Raw genomic sequence first — 15,601 nt, 5'->3', positions numbered from 1 at the left:
CCAAGCAAGGCAAACTTATATGAAGGCAAGGACCCTGATGGGTCATATGGTATTTTACGAAAAATCGGCTAAGTCCCAAAATGGTGATGTCAGAACTACACTAAAATGTTACCACACCAAGCAAGGCAAACTTATATGAAGGCAAGGACCCTGATGGGTCATATGGTATGGATCGAAAAATCGGCTAAGTCCCAAAATGGGGATGTCTGAACTACACTCAAATGTTACCACATCAAGCAAGGCAAACTTATATGAAGGAAAGGACCCTGATGGGTCATATGGTATTTTACGAAAAATCGGCTAAGTCCCAAAATGGGGATGTCAGAACTACACTCATGTGTTACCACACCAAGCAAGGCAAACTTATATGAAGGCAAGGACCCTGATGGGTCATATGGTATTTTACGAAAAATCGGCTAAGTCCCAAAATGGTGATGTCAGAACTACACTAAAATGTTACCACACCAAGCAAGGCAAACTTATATGAAGGCAAGGACCCTGATGGGTCATATGGTATTTTACGAAAAATCGGCTAAGTCCCAAAATGGTGATGTCAGAACTACACTAAAATGTTACCACACCAAGCAAGGCAAACTTATATGAAGGCAAGGACCCTGATGGGTCATATGGTATTTTACGAAAAATCGGCTAAGTCCCAAAATGGTGATGTCAGAACTACACTAAAATGTTACCACACCAAGCAAGGCAAACTTATATGAAGGCAAGGACCCTGATGGGTCATATGATATTTTACGAAAAATCGGCTAAGTCCCAAAATGGTGATGTCAGAACTACACTCATGTGTTACCACACCAAGCAAGGCAAACTTATATGAAGCAAAGGACCCTGATGGGTCATATGGTATTTTACGAAAAATCGGCTAAGTCCCAAAATGATGATGTCAGAACTACACTCAAATGTTACCACACCAAGCAAGGCAAACTTATATGAAGCAAAGGACCCTGATGGGTCATATGGTATTGATCGAAAAATCGGCTAAGTCCCAAAATGGGGATGTCAGAACTACACTCAAATGTTACCACACCAAGCAAGGCAAACTTATATGAAGGCAAGGACCCTGATGGGTCATATGGTATTTTACGAAAAATCGGCTAAGTCCCAAAATGAGGATGTCAGAACTACACTAAAAAGTTACCACACCAAGCAAGGCAAACTTATATGAAGCAAAGGACCCTGATGGGTCATATGGTATTGATCGAAAAATCGGCTAAGTTCCAAAATGATGATGTCAGAACTACACTCAAATGTTACCACACCAAGCAAGGCAAACTTATATGAAGCAAAGGACCCATATGGGTCATATGGTATTTTACGAAAAATCGGCTAAGTCCCAAAATGATGATGTCAGAACTACACTCAAATGTTACCACACCAAGCAAGGCAAACTTATATGAAGCAAAGGACCCTGATGGGTCATATGGTATTGATCGAAAAATCGGCTAAGTCCCAAAATGGGGATGTCAGAACTACACTCAAATGTTACCACACCAAGCAAGGCAAACTTATATGAAGGCAAGGACCCTGATGGGTCATATGGTATTTTACGAAAAATCGGCTAAGTCCCAAAATGGGGATGTCAGAACTACACTAAAAAGTTACCACACCAAGCAAGGCAAACTTATATGAAGCAAAGGACCCTGATGGGTCATATGGTATTTTACGAAAAATCGGCTAAGTCCCAAAATGGGGATGTCAGAACTACACTCAAATGTTACCATACCAAGCAAGGCAAACTTATATGAAGGCAAGGACCCTGATGGGTCATATGGTATTTTACGAAAAATCGGCTAAGTCCCAAAATGATGATGTCAGAACTACACTCAAATGTTACCACACCAAGCAAGGCAAACTTATATGAAGCAAAGGACCCTGATGGGTCATATGGTATTGATCGAAAAATCGGCTAAGTTCCAAAATGATGATGTCAGAACTACACTCAAATGTTACCACACCAAGCAAGGCAAACTTATATGAAGCAAAGGACCCATATGGGTCATATGGTATTTTACGAAAAATCGGCTAAGTCCCAAAATGATGATGTCAGAACTACACTCAAATGTTACCATACCAAGCAAGGCAAACTTATATGAAGCAAAGGACCCTGATGGGTCATATGGTATTTTACGAAAAATCGGCTAAGTCCCAAAATGGGGATGTCAGAACTACACTAAAAAGTTACCACACCAAGCAAGGCAAACTTATATGAAGGAAAGGACCCTGATGGGTCATATGGTATTTTACGAAAAATCGGCTAAGTTCCAAAATGATGATGTCAGAACTACACTCAAATGTTACCACACCAAGCAAGGCAAACTTATATGAAGCAAAGGACCCATATGGGTCATATGGTATTTTACGAAAAATCGGCTAAGTCCCAAAATGATGATGTCAGAACTACACTCAAATGTTACCACACCAAGCAAGGCAAACTTATATGAAGGAAAGGACCCTGATGGGTCATATGGTATTTTACGAAAAATCGGCTAAGTTCCAAAATGATGATGTCAGAACTACACTCAAATGTTACCACACCAAGCAAGGCAAACTTATATGAAGCAAAGGACCCATATGGGTCATATGGTATTTTACGAAAAATCGGCTAAGTCCCAAAATGATGATGTCAGAACTACACTCAAATGTTACCACACCAAGCAAGGCAAACTTATATGAAGCAAAGGACCCATATGGGTCATATGGTATTTTACGAAAAATCGGCTAAGTCCCAAAATGATGATGTCAGAACTACACTCAAATGTTACCATACCAAGCAAGGCAAACTTATATGAAGGAAAGGACCCATATGGGTCATATGGTATTTTACGAAAAATCGGCTAAGTCCCAAAATGAGGATGTCAGAACTACACTAAAAAGTTACCACACCAAGCAAGGCAAAGTACCTAGGTGAACCCTAGGAAGAAACACGGACCAAGTCAGATGGCCTAAGTCAATAGAACAAGTGACCTAGGCAAAGTTGTATGGCGCTGAGGACCCTGAAAAATCTGGTTAGTGTAGTTTAGACAGGGTAGGTTTTTGGGTCGGCCGAACCCCCTTATTTTGGGTTTTGGCCTCATCAAGAAGCTACACCTAGGCAAACTGCCTAGGGTGAAAGTGCGAAGACCAATCGAATAGTAAGACAAGTTTTGACCGATCGCCCTAGGCAAGCTTGTATGAAGAAAGGGACCCTATGGGTCATATGGAAATACATGAAAAATCGGCTAAGTCCCAAAATTGGGATGTCTGAACTACACTAAAAAGTTACCACATCAAGCAAGGCAAAGTACCTAGGTGAACCCTAGCAAGAAACACGGACCAAGTCAGATGGCCTAAGTCAAGAGAACAAGTGACCTAGGCAAAGTTGTATGACGGTGAGGACCCTGAAAAATCTGGTTAGTGTAGTTTAGACAGGGGAGGTTTTTGGGTCGGCTGAACCTCCTTATTTTGGGTTTTGACCTCCTCAAGAAGCTACACCTAGGCAAACTGCCTAGGGTGAAAGTGCGAAGACCAATCGAATAGTAAGACAAGTTTTGACCGATCGCCCTAGGCAAGCTTGTATGAAGAAAGGGACCCTATGGGTCATATGGAAATACATGAAAAATCGGCTAAGTCCCAAAATTGGGATGTCTGAACTACACTAAAAAGTTACCACATCAAGCAAGGCAAAGTACCTAGGTGAACCCTAGCAAGAAACACGGACCAAGTCAGATGGCCTAAGTCAAGAGAACAAGTGACCTAGGCAAAGTTGTATGACGGTGAGGACCCTGAAAAATCTGGTTAGTGTAGTTTAGACAGGGGAGGTTTTTGGGTCGGCTGAACCTCCTTATTTTGGGTTTTGACCTCCTCAAGAAGCTACACCTAGGCAAACTGCCTAGGGTGAAAGTGCGAAGACCAATCGAATAGTAAGACAAGTTTTGACCGATCGCCCTAGGCAAGCTTGTATGAAGAAAGGGACCCTATGGGTCATATGGAAATACATGAAAAATCGGCTAAGTCCCAAAATTGGGATGTCTGAACTACACTAAAAAGTTACCACAGCAAGCAAGGCAAAGTACCTAGGTGAACCCTAGGAAGAAACACGGACCAAGTCAGATGGCCTAAGTCAAGAGTACAAGTGACCTAGGCAAAGTTGTATGGCGCTGAGGACCCTGAAAAATCGGGTTAGTGTAGTTCAGACAGGGGAGGTTTCTGGGTCGGCTGAACCTCCTTATTTCGGGTTTTGGCCTCCTCAAGAAGACAGACCTAGGCAAACTGCCTAGGGTGAAAGTGCGAAGACCAATCGAATAGTAAGACAAGTTTTGACCGATCGCCCTAGGCAAGCTTGTATGAAGAAAGGGACCCTATGGGTCATATGGAAATACATGAAAAATCGGCTAAGTCCCAAAATTGGGATGTCTGAACTACACTAAAAAAGTTACCACATCAAGCAAGGCAAAGTACCTAGGTGAACCCTAGGAAGAAACACGGACCAAGTCAGATGGCCTAAGTCAAGAGTACAAGTGACCTAGGCAAAGTTGTATGGCGCTGAGGACCCTGAAAAATCGGGTTAGTGTAGTTCAGACAGGGGAGGTTTCAGGGTCGGCTGGACCTCCTTATTTCGGGTTTTGGCCTCCTCAAGAAGACAGACCTAGGCGAATTGCCTAGGGTGAAACTGCGAAGACCAATCGAATTAAGACAAGTTTTGACCGATCGCCCTAGGCAAGCTTGTATGAAGAAAGGGACCCTTAGGGTCATATGGAAATTCATGAAAAATCGGCTAAGTCCCAAAATTGGGATGTCAGAACTACACTAAAAAGTTACCACATCAAGCAAGGCAAAGTACCTAGGTGAACCCTAGGAAGAAACACGGACCAAGTCAGATGGCCTAAGTCAAGAGTATAAGTGACCTAGGCAAAGTTGTATGGCGCTGAGGACCCTGAAAAATCGGGTTAGTGTAGTTAAGACAGGGGAGGTTTCAGGGTCGGCTGGACCTCCTTATTTCGGGTTTTGGCCTCCTCAAGAAGACAGACCTAGGCGAATTGCCTAGGGTGAAAGTGCGAAGACCAATCGAATAGTAAGACAAGTTTTGACCGATCGCCCTAGGCAAGCTTGTATGAAGAAAGGGACCCTTAGGGTCATATGGAAATTCATGAAAAATCGGCTAAGTCCCAAAATTGGGATGTCAGAACTACACTAAAAAGTTACCACATCAAGCAAGGCAAAGTACCTAGGTGAACCCTAGGAAGAAACACGGACCAAGTCAGATGGCCTAAGTCAAGAGTATAAGTGACCTAGGCAAAGTTGTATGGCGCTGAGGACCCTGAAAAATCGGGTTAGTGTAGTTAAGACAGGGGAGGTTTCAGGGTCGGCCAGACCTCCTTATTTCGGGTTTTGGCCTCCTCAAGAAGACAGACCTAGGCGAATTGCCTAGGGTGAAAGTGCGAAGACCAATCGAATAGTAAGACAAGTTTTGACCGATCGCCCTAGGCAAGCTTGTATGAAGAAAGGGACCCTATGGGTCATATGGAAATTCATGAAAAATCGGCTAAGTCCCAAAATTGGGATGTCAGAACTACACTATAAAGTTACCACATTAGCAAGGCAGACTTGTATGAAGAACGGGACCCAGGTGAAAGTAGCAAATATCCCAAACCGAACATGTATATTATACACACAAGAGTACGAACATAAAGGAACACGGACCAAGCGTGCCGAGAGAATCGGTACTATAGAGCCCTCGTGGTTCTACACAAAGACTTTATGTTAGGGGTTCAAGCCCCATAGTACTCAAACGGTGACAGTAGCAAATATCCAAAAACGAACTGGAATTTACATTCTGTTGGTCATGCGGTCGTCCAAAGGGGTCTAGTATCCTGGGATGACAAGCATCACGGGCACAGTCTCGTATCAAAACAGTCGAAGAGGCCCGCGAAAGCTTGCTTTCCATGGCTATGCGATGCACAAATTGAGTTTCTCCGTAGTTATACACAGCGCACAGGTGAAAGTAGCAAATATCCCAAATCGAACATGAATTTTATACACACAAGAGTACAAACATAAAGGAACACGGACCAAGCGTACCGAGAGAATCGGTACTAGAGCCCTTGTGGTTCTACATTGAGAGCCCTCGTGGTTCTACATAGATACTTTATGTTAGGGGTTCCAACCCCATAGTACTAGAACGGTGGAAGTAGCAAATAAACCGAACGTGGAATTTACTTTCTGATGGTCATGCGGTCGTCCAAAGGGGTCTAGTATCCTGGGATGACAAGCATCACGGGCACAGCTCGTATCAAAACAGTCGAAGAGGCCCGCGAAAGCTTGCTTTCCATGGCTATGCGATGCACAAATTGAGTTTACTCACCGTAGTATAAAACGAACGAACCGAACCTATCCGAGTAGGGATAATGGGCGCAGTAACATACTTCTGTGACCCAGCGAGAGTTGAACGAGGTGACATGAACTGTCAGTGGCTTATATCAGATGGGATACATACATGAGATTGCTTTCAAATCTACACTCGAAAACCTAACCAAGTAAAAGCGAACGTGGGGAGGATTCGAAACTGGTAACGAAATCTTAAGCTGGAAAGAGTCATCACTATGGATACATATTATGCGAAACCAATCAAGTGCTCATTACTGATCCAAAACCGAAGAGCACTAGTGAACACCTTAATCTCACCCTAGTTCACATCCAAGTGATCGACCACGTGTGTGAAGCAAAGACCAATCGAATTCCTCAATGGACCGAACACTATGAACAAATGGCCAAAAACGTTATAACTATCCAAACATACTACTATCTAGCGAAAGTCATCACGATGGAACCATACCATGATCTTTAACCTATAGCGCTCACCATATTCCTACCCAGAGTGCAAGTGAACAGATTGCCCACCCTTACCCAGTTCACAACCACGTGATCGACTAACATACCGAGGTTACCACAAGTCAAAGTTATACGTTTACAAGCGCAAGACCAATCGAAAACCCCGAAAGCAATCTCGACCCAAAATGTATTATCCGTGAGTGTAGTCGAGTCTCGTACTCGTCATCTGTAATCGTCGGATAGAATATCCAGTACACGGTTGTCTTTCCAAATGAAATCTACATACAGAACTCGCTCTTGGCAAATGGGTGGCAATGGCGCAATCAGGAGCGAGTTCCCGTCCGGGTGCCAAGTGATTGGCAAATGTCTGGGGGAAAGCAACCATATATTGATTTGTCTGTTAGTGTACTGGGTGTTTGAGGTATGTAGTATCCACGCTTGGTTGGGTGTGTCAGAGGACCATGGATGCGTTCACAACCCCAATTGGGGTACATCGGGAATGATTTTGTGGAACCGATGTGCCCGGCACACACTAAGTTTTGTTGCAAGTTAATAGTGTGCCATGTCCGGGGGGGTTGTGATTAAACTCTGGTGAATTGCGTACTGTGGTGATTGGGGTATGAAAGCCCCGCAGTTGCAATGATCGGACGCGCCTAGCGTGTCCTTTAGTTGATGGTAGGGAAATGAAGGCCCTTGTCAGCTCACCTAAGTATTCATGGAAGTTTGGCATAAGGTCGCTGTGGTAGGGGTATGAAGGCCCCGTCAGCGCATGCACAATCGGGCGCACGTGCGCTTAGCGGAGTCGAATGCCGCTCAAGTGCCTGTCCGGTGCATCGGTGTGTGTGATACGAGGGCAATGAGGTTCGCACGGGGGCTCGCCTCCCGTGTGCTACCGGACTTGACAACATATAGAACGTGGTGTTTGCTCCTCCGGGTGCAATGGGACAATGAACATTCGAACGCAAAGTCGGAATTCTGGTTGATCCTACCAGTAATATACGCTCGTCTCAAAGGTTAAGCCATGCATGTCTAAGTACAAACAGATTTAATGTGAAACCGCATAAGGCTCAGTATAACAGCTATAATTTACGAGATCATCAACCTAGTTACTTGGATAACTGTGGAAAATCTAGAGCTAATACATGCAACATGCCAGGACCCTCGCGGGAACTGGTGCACTTATTAGTCAAACCAATCGCGGGTTCTCCGTGTCATTGAGTTGAAGTCTGGATAATGATGCTGATCGTATGGTCTCGCACCGACGACAGATCTCGCAAATATCTGCCCTATCAACTATGGATGGTAGTATAGAGGACTACCATGGTTGCAACGGGTAACGGGGAATCAGGGTTCGATTCCGGAGAGGGAGCCTGAGAAATGGCTACCACATCCAAGGAAGGCAGCAGGCGCGTAAATTACCCAATCCCGGGACGGGGAGGTAGTGACGAGAAATAACAATATGAAACTCTTTAATGATGTTTCATAATTGGAATGAGTAGAGCATAAATCCTTCTACGAGGATCAAGTGGAGGGCAAGTCTGGTGCCAGCAGCCGCGGTAATTCCAGCTCCACTAGCGTATATTAAAATTGTTGCGGTTAAAACGTTCGAAGTTGATACTTGTCCAACACAGTCCGGCTCCGCCGACCCGGTCAACCCGTGGTCGGTGGGCCAAGTCGGAATCTGGTTGCGACTCAATGGTGTGGTAGGGCACCAAGTCTGTGTCATGGTGTGCCCTTCAACGGGTGCAAGTGTAACATAGAGCTCGACCGCTCACGTTTACCTTGAACAAATTAGAGTGCTTAAAGCAGGGTGCCCAAACGCCCTAGAATAATCTTGCATGGAATAATGGAATACGACCTTGGTCTAATCTTTCATTGGTTTGTACTCAGACCGGAGGTAATGATTAACAGAAGTAGTTGGGGACACTAGTATTACGGCGCGAGAGGTGAAATTCGTAGACCGTCGTAAGACTAACTAAAGCGAAGGCATTTGTCAAGGATGCTTTCTTTAATCAAGAACGAAAGTTAGAGGACCGAAGGCGATTAGATACCGCCCTAGTTCTAACCGTAAACGATGCCAACTAGCAATTGGGAGACGCTACAACCAGGTGCTCTCAGTAGCTTCCGGGAAACCAAAGTCAGGTTCCGGGGGAAGTATGGTTGCAAAGTTGAAACTTAAAGGAATTGACGGAAGGGCACCACAATGAAATGGAGCTTGCGGTTCAATTTGACTCAACACGGGAAAACTTACCAGGTCCGAACTTATGGAGGTGAGACAGATTAATAGCTCTTTCTCAAATTTAAGGGTAGTGGTGCATGGCCGTTCTTAGTTCGTGGATTGATTTGTCTGGTTAATTCCGATAACGAACGTGACTCACATATGCTAACTAGAACGCAGTCAGCGTTAATGCGTCGATGCCGATTGGAACGGGTTAGGACCTTTCGGTGGAGTATGACCTGACACCTTCGCTGTTCGTGTGCGCAAGTGCACTTACGGTACGCTGCTTAGCAGGACAATTTGTGTTTAGCAAAATGAGATCGAGCGATAACAGGTCCGTGATGCCCTTAGATGTTCTGGGCTACACGCGTGCTACAATGTGGGTAGCAGCGTGTCTCCTATTCCGAGAGGAACGGGAAATCACTCAAATACTCACTTAGTAGGGATTATGGATTGCAATGGTCCATATGAACTCGGAACTTCTAGTAAGTGCTGGTCATCAGCCAGCGTTGAATACGTCCCTGCCCTTTGTACACACCGCCCGTCGCTACTACCGATGGATTATTTAGTGAGGTCTTTGGAGATGATCGTTCGCTGGATCCTCGTGAACCGCGTCTGCTTTATCGAAGTTGACCGAACTTGATGATTTAGAGGAAGTAAAAGTCGTAACAAGGTTTCCGTAGGTGAACCTGCGGAAGGATCATTAGTGGCCAAGTGATCCTTCCAGAAGTCCGAACCTGCGGGTTGAGACTTCGGCACAAGTTGCCATATGATAATTGACGAAACACTATAGAAGTCCGAACCTGCGGGTTGAGACTCAGGCACAAGTTGCCATATGAAAGTTGACGAAACACTAACAAGTCCGAACCTGCGGGTTGAGACTTAGGCACACGTTGCCTTATACATGACTTCGAACAAATACACAAGTCCGAACCTGCGGGTTGAGACTTAGGCACAAGTTGCCTTATACATGACTTCGAACAAATACACAAGTCCGAACCTGCGGGTTGAGACTTAGGCACAAGTTGCCATATGAAAGTTGACGAAACACTAACAAGTCCGAACCTGCGGGTTGAGACTTAGGCACACGTTGCCTTATACATGACTTCGAACAAATATACAAGTCCGAACCTGCGGGTTGAGACTTAGGCACAAGTTGCCTTATACATACATTGGCCAAATAAACAGAAGTCCGAACCTGCGGGTTGAGACTTAGGCACAAGTTGCCATATTATATTCGATCAAACACTAAGTAGTCCGAACCTGCGGGTTGAGACTCAAGACCGTAACAAGATGTCACTATACAAGTCCGAACCTAAGGGTTGAGACTTAATGCGATCTAGATACCAAGTTGACATCCAATACCTGTTGAGCAAAACCAAAGATTCCCTGTTCTCGAATGATTACACTATATAACAGGGAATCATGAAGAAATCAAGCAAGCGTGAAACAAAGTCATCACTTGGGCATGCTCGATAGCCAACCACATGACCTTAACCTAAGAGAGCATGCAAACCACATGATACCTATAAACGATTAACCCGCCCTAGTTCAATCGTTCACCAAGTGATGACTTCAGTATGGCTAAGAGAAAAACTTTTAAATGGGAAAAACTCTAAGTCCGAACCTCCGGGTTGAGACTTCCGCGTCGGAGGTGGGCGCACCTCCTATCCGAAAGATGATGAATCAGGGGTGTTCGGTCAGCAATGGTCGGATGCCCCGTCGTAGTCCAACTATGACAATCAAAGTCAAGACCTCCGGGTTGAGACTTTCCGCGAGTACAAGCATAAAGGAACACGGACCAAGCCGTACCGAGAGAATCGGTACTAGAGCCCTCGTGGTTCTACATTGAGAGAGCCCTCGTGGTTCTCATTAGGGGCTTTATGCAAGTCGTACTCAATACTGTGGTGTGAAGTATAAAGTATAGTCCTCGCCTGGTCCACGCTGCTTCGGCGGTCCTGGGTAAGATAGTTAATTCTAGCTTGCCCTATAGTGGAATGAGGACACTTAATGCTTCGTCTTTTAGCGGCGGCTAGACTCCTCCTCACGGGGAACGAGTTGACGCGCACAGCGGCGGCTTACGCACTATGGCAATCATGGATGCCTGAAGATTCCGTGAAGTTCTCCCCTGGTCCACGCTGCCTCGGCAGTCCTGGGTAAAATGGAATATTTCCAGCTTGCCCTATAGTGGAAGAGGACTATCCAACAATACAAAGTCAAGACCTCCGGGTTGAGACTTTCCGCGTCGGTGGTGTCGCGCACCGCCTATCCGAAAGATGGTGTAACAGGGGTGTTCGATCAGCAATGGTCGGATGCCCCGTCATAGTCCAACTATGACAACCAAAGTCAAGACCTCCGGGTTGAGACTTTCCGCGTCCGGAGGTACGCGTACCGCCTACCCGAAAGATGGTGTGCTTCTGGGGTATTCGATGAGTCGGATACCCCGTCGTAGTCCAACTATGACAATCAAAGTCAAGACCTCCGGGTTGAGACTTCCGCGTCCGGAGGTACGCGTACCGCCTACCCGAAAGATGGTGTGCTTCTGGGGTATTCGATGAGTCGGATACCCCGTCGTAGTCCAACTATGACAATCAAAGTCAAGACCTCCGGGTTGAGACTTCCGCGTCCGGAGGTACGCGTACCGCCTACCCGAAAGATGGTGAATCAGGGGTGTTCGATCAGCAATGGTCGGATGCCCCGTCGTAGTCCAACTATGACAATCAAAGTCAAGACCTCCGGGTTGAGACTTTCTAAGAGTACAAGCATAAAGGAACACGGACCAAGCCGTACCGAGAGAATCGGTACTAGAGCCCTCGTGGTTCTACATTGAGAGAGCCCTCGTGGTTCTCATTAGGGGCTTTATGCAAGTCGTACTCAATACTGTGGTGTGAAGTATAAAGTATAGAGTCCTCCACTGGTCCACGCTGCTCCGGCGGTCCTGGGTAAGATAGTTCATTCTAGCTTGCCCTATGTGGAAGAGGACTCAATACCCTACCTGTTGAGCTTGAAACAAAGTCATCACTTGGGCATGCTCATATTGCCATACACAATTACATTATATTCGAATGAGCATGCAAGCGACCCTATATAGACCGAACCAAAACGATAGATACCGCCGTAGTTCACCCCCACCAAGTGATGACTTCAGTATGGCTAGTGTGTGAAGTATAAAGTATAGTCCTCCCCTGGTCCACACTGCTTCGGCGGTCCTGGGTAAGATAGTTAGTTCTAGCTTGCCCTATGTGGAAGAGGACACAATACTTAATACTTAGAGTACAAGCATAAAGGAACACGGACCAAGCCGTACCGAGAGAATCGGTACTAGAACCCTCGCGGTTCTACATTGTGAGCCCTCGTGGTTCAAACTAGATACTTTATGCAAGGCGTACTCAAAACTGTGGTGTGAAGTATAAAGTATAGTCCTCATCTGGTCCACGCTGCTTCGGCGGTCCTGGGTAAGATAGTTAATTCTAGCTTGCCCTATGTGGAAGAGGACACAATACTTAATACTGTGGTGTAATGGACAAGGTATAGTCCTCCACTGGTCCACGCTGCTCCGGCGGTCCTGGGTAAGATAGTTCATTCTAGCTTGCCCTATGTGGAAGAGGACTCAATACCCTACCTGTTGAGCTTGAAACAAAGTCATCACTTGGGCATGCTCATATTGCCATACAATATTCCATTATCTACTAATGAGCATGCAGCTATATGATTATAACCTGTAAACGATTACCCCGCCGTAGTTCAGCGCTTCAACCAAGTGATGACTTCAGTATGGCTAGTGTGTGAAGTATAAAGTATAGTCCTCCCCTGGTCCACACTGCTTCGGCGGTCCTGGGTAAGATAGTTAGTTCTAGCTTGCCCTATGTGGAAGAGGACACCATACTTAATACTGTGGTGTAATGAACAAAGTATAGTCCTCCACTGGTCCACGCTGCTTCGGCGGTCCTGGGTAAGATAGTTAGTTCTAGCTTGCCCTATGTGGAAGAGGGCATACAAGACAAAGTATAGTTCTCCCCTGGTCCACGCTGCTTCGGCGGTCCTGGGTAAGATAGTTAATTCTAGCTTGCCCTATGTGGAAGAGAGCATACATGAACCAAGAACGAAGGTTATGATCGAGGAATGATTCGACAACTAACCGATGGTATGAAATGTGAAGAATTCAAGCAAGCACACAATCAAGTCATCACTTGGGCATGCTCGATAGCCAACCCTATGACATTAACCTAGTAGAGCATGCGAAAACCAATATATATGTAAACGATGCCCCTCCCTAGTTCAGCGCTTCAACCAAGTGATGACTTCAGAATGGCTAAATCAAATCGGTTCAAAACATACCATCGGTACCCTATTGAAACACACAAGTCGATATCAAACCTCATGATTGTGTAGTCCTCCACTGGTCCACACTGCTCCGGCGGTCCTGGGTAAGATAGTTCATTCTAGCTTGCCCTATGTGGAAGAGGGCACATTACTCAATACTGTGGTGTTATGAACAAAGTATAGTCCTCCACTGGTCCACGCTGCTTCGGCGGTCCTGGGTAAGATAGTTAGTTCTAGCTTGCCCTATGTGGAAGAGGGCATACAAGACAAAGTATAGTTCTCCCCTGGTCCACGCTGCTTCGGCGGTCCTGGGTAAGATAGTTAATTCTAGCTTGCCCTATGTGGAAGAGAGCATACATGAACCAAGAACGAAGGTTATGATCGAGGAATGATTCGACAACTAACCGATGGTATGAAATGTGAAGAATTCAAGCAAGCACACAATCAAGTCATCACTTGGGCATGCTCGATAGCCAACCTCATGACATTAACCTAGTAGAGCATGCGAAAACCAATATATATGTAAACGATGCCTCCCTAGTTCAGCGCTTCAACCAAGTGATGACTTCAGAATGGCTAAATCAAATCGGTTCAAACCATACCATCGGTATCCTATTGAAACACACAAGTCGATATCAAACCTCATGATTGTGTAGTCCTCCACTGGTCCACGCCGCTTCGGCCGTCCTGGGTAAAATGGAACATTCCAGCTTGCCCTATGTGGAAGAGGGCACATTACTCAATACTGTGGTGTGAAGTATAAAGTTCAGTTCTCCCCTGGTCCACGCTGCTTCGGCGGTCCTGGGTAAGATAGTTCATTCTAGCTTGCCCTATGTGGAAGAGGACACTTAATACTTCGTCTCTAAGCGGCGGCTTGACTCCTCCCTACGGGGAACGGGTTTACGCGCACAGCGGCGGCTTACGCACTATGGCAGTCATGGATGCCTTACGTTTCTATGAAAAGTGTGTTCCTCCCCTGGTCCACGCTGCTTCGGCAGTCCTGGGTAAGATAGTTAGTTCTAGCTTGCCCTATGTGGAAGAGGACACGTAGACTTACTGTGGTGTGAAGTATAAAGTTCAGTTCTCCCCTGGTCCACGCCGCTTCGGCCGTCCTGGGTAAAATGGATTCATCCAGCTTGCCCTATGTGGAATGAGGACACTTTATGCTTCGTCTCTAAGCGGCGGCTTGCTCCTCCCTACGGGGAACGGGTATACGCGCACAGCGGCGGCTTACGTTATGGCAGTCATGGATGCCTTACGTTTCCATGAAAAGTGTGTTCCTCCCCTGGTCCACGCTGCTTCGGCAGTCCTGGGTAAGATAGTTAGTTCTAGCTTGCCCTATGTGGAAGAGGACACGTAGACTTACTGTGGTGTGAAGTATAAGGTTCAGTTCTCCCCTGGTCCACGCCGCTTCGGCCGTCCTGGGTAAAATGGATTCATCCAGCTTGTCCTATGTGGAATGAGGACACTTTATGCTTCGTCTCTAAGCGGCGGCTTGCTCCTCCCTACGGGGAACGGGTATACGCGCACAGCGGCGGCTTACGCAAGTTAGTCACCCTCGGCAGTGGATCACTCGGCTCATGGATCGATGAAGACCGCAGCTAACTGCGCGTCATAATGTGAACTGCAGGACACATGAACATTGATAAGTTGAACGCATATTGCACGTCGTGGGAACCTACCATGATGTACAGATGACTGAGCGCTTATATTTGAGAAATGTATCGCATACATTTAACTACGCCGTGACACCCGTCACGAGACGTGCACCATGATGTTAACTAGGGTCGCGACGACCCGCTAGCATTAAAGAACCCGTGGTTTACAATATACTGGCATTGGAATTCGAAGTATTTAGAGCGTCCGTGTTCCCGCGTGAGGCGGAAGTACGAGGAGAAGGCGTGCTTGTGGTGTCTGTGGTGGTGTTTACTGATGTCTAGCTTCAGCTTATTTATTTATTTAAATAGAAGCGAAGATGTCAAAGTAGCGTCGAAGCAGCAGCGGTAGCACAAATGATTCAAGTATGGAAGTTGACCAAAGGAACACAAACAAACTAGCGTATGGGCAATGGAAGGTATCAGTGAGTTAAACCACACGCGGGCTAACAGCCCGTTAACCGAGTCCAACGGTACATATTGGACATTGAAACAAAGTAGTCGCAAGCCAGATGTGACGATAACAACCGCAAGGTACATAAGCCTCAGTTCATGTGTGACAACCCCCTGAATTTAAGCA

The 15,601-nt window shown here is 46.0% G+C and overlaps 2 non-coding genes across 2 annotated transcripts in view; both read left to right on the top strand.

Annotated features, from left to right (window-relative positions):
• The first annotated feature begins 14,919 nt into the window (after window positions 1-14,919).
• LOC131270794 (5.8S ribosomal RNA) lies at window positions 14,920-15,074 on the top strand. The gene has a single exon (XR_009179807.1). It is a non-coding gene; the product is annotated as a 5.8S ribosomal RNA (ribosomal RNA).
• Window positions 15,075-15,561: 487 nt separating this feature from the next.
• Window positions 15,562-15,601, top strand: part of LOC131270807 (large subunit ribosomal RNA) — a 4,088-nt gene continuing 4,048 nt past the window's right edge. Inside the window, exon 1 of the ribosomal RNA XR_009179819.1 lies at window positions 15,562-15,601. This exon is cut by the window's right edge and continues 4,048 nt beyond it. This is a non-coding gene — a ribosomal RNA (large subunit ribosomal RNA).

The sequence above is a fragment of the Anopheles coustani genome (assembly GCF_943734705.1).
Source record: "Anopheles coustani chromosome X unlocalized genomic scaffold, idAnoCousDA_361_x.2 X_unloc_6, whole genome shotgun sequence".
Lineage (NCBI taxonomy): Eukaryota > Metazoa > Arthropoda > Insecta > Diptera > Culicidae > Anopheles > Anopheles coustani.
Note: the sequence above shows the minus strand (reverse complement) of the source record. Positions and strands in the feature narration are given on the sequence as shown.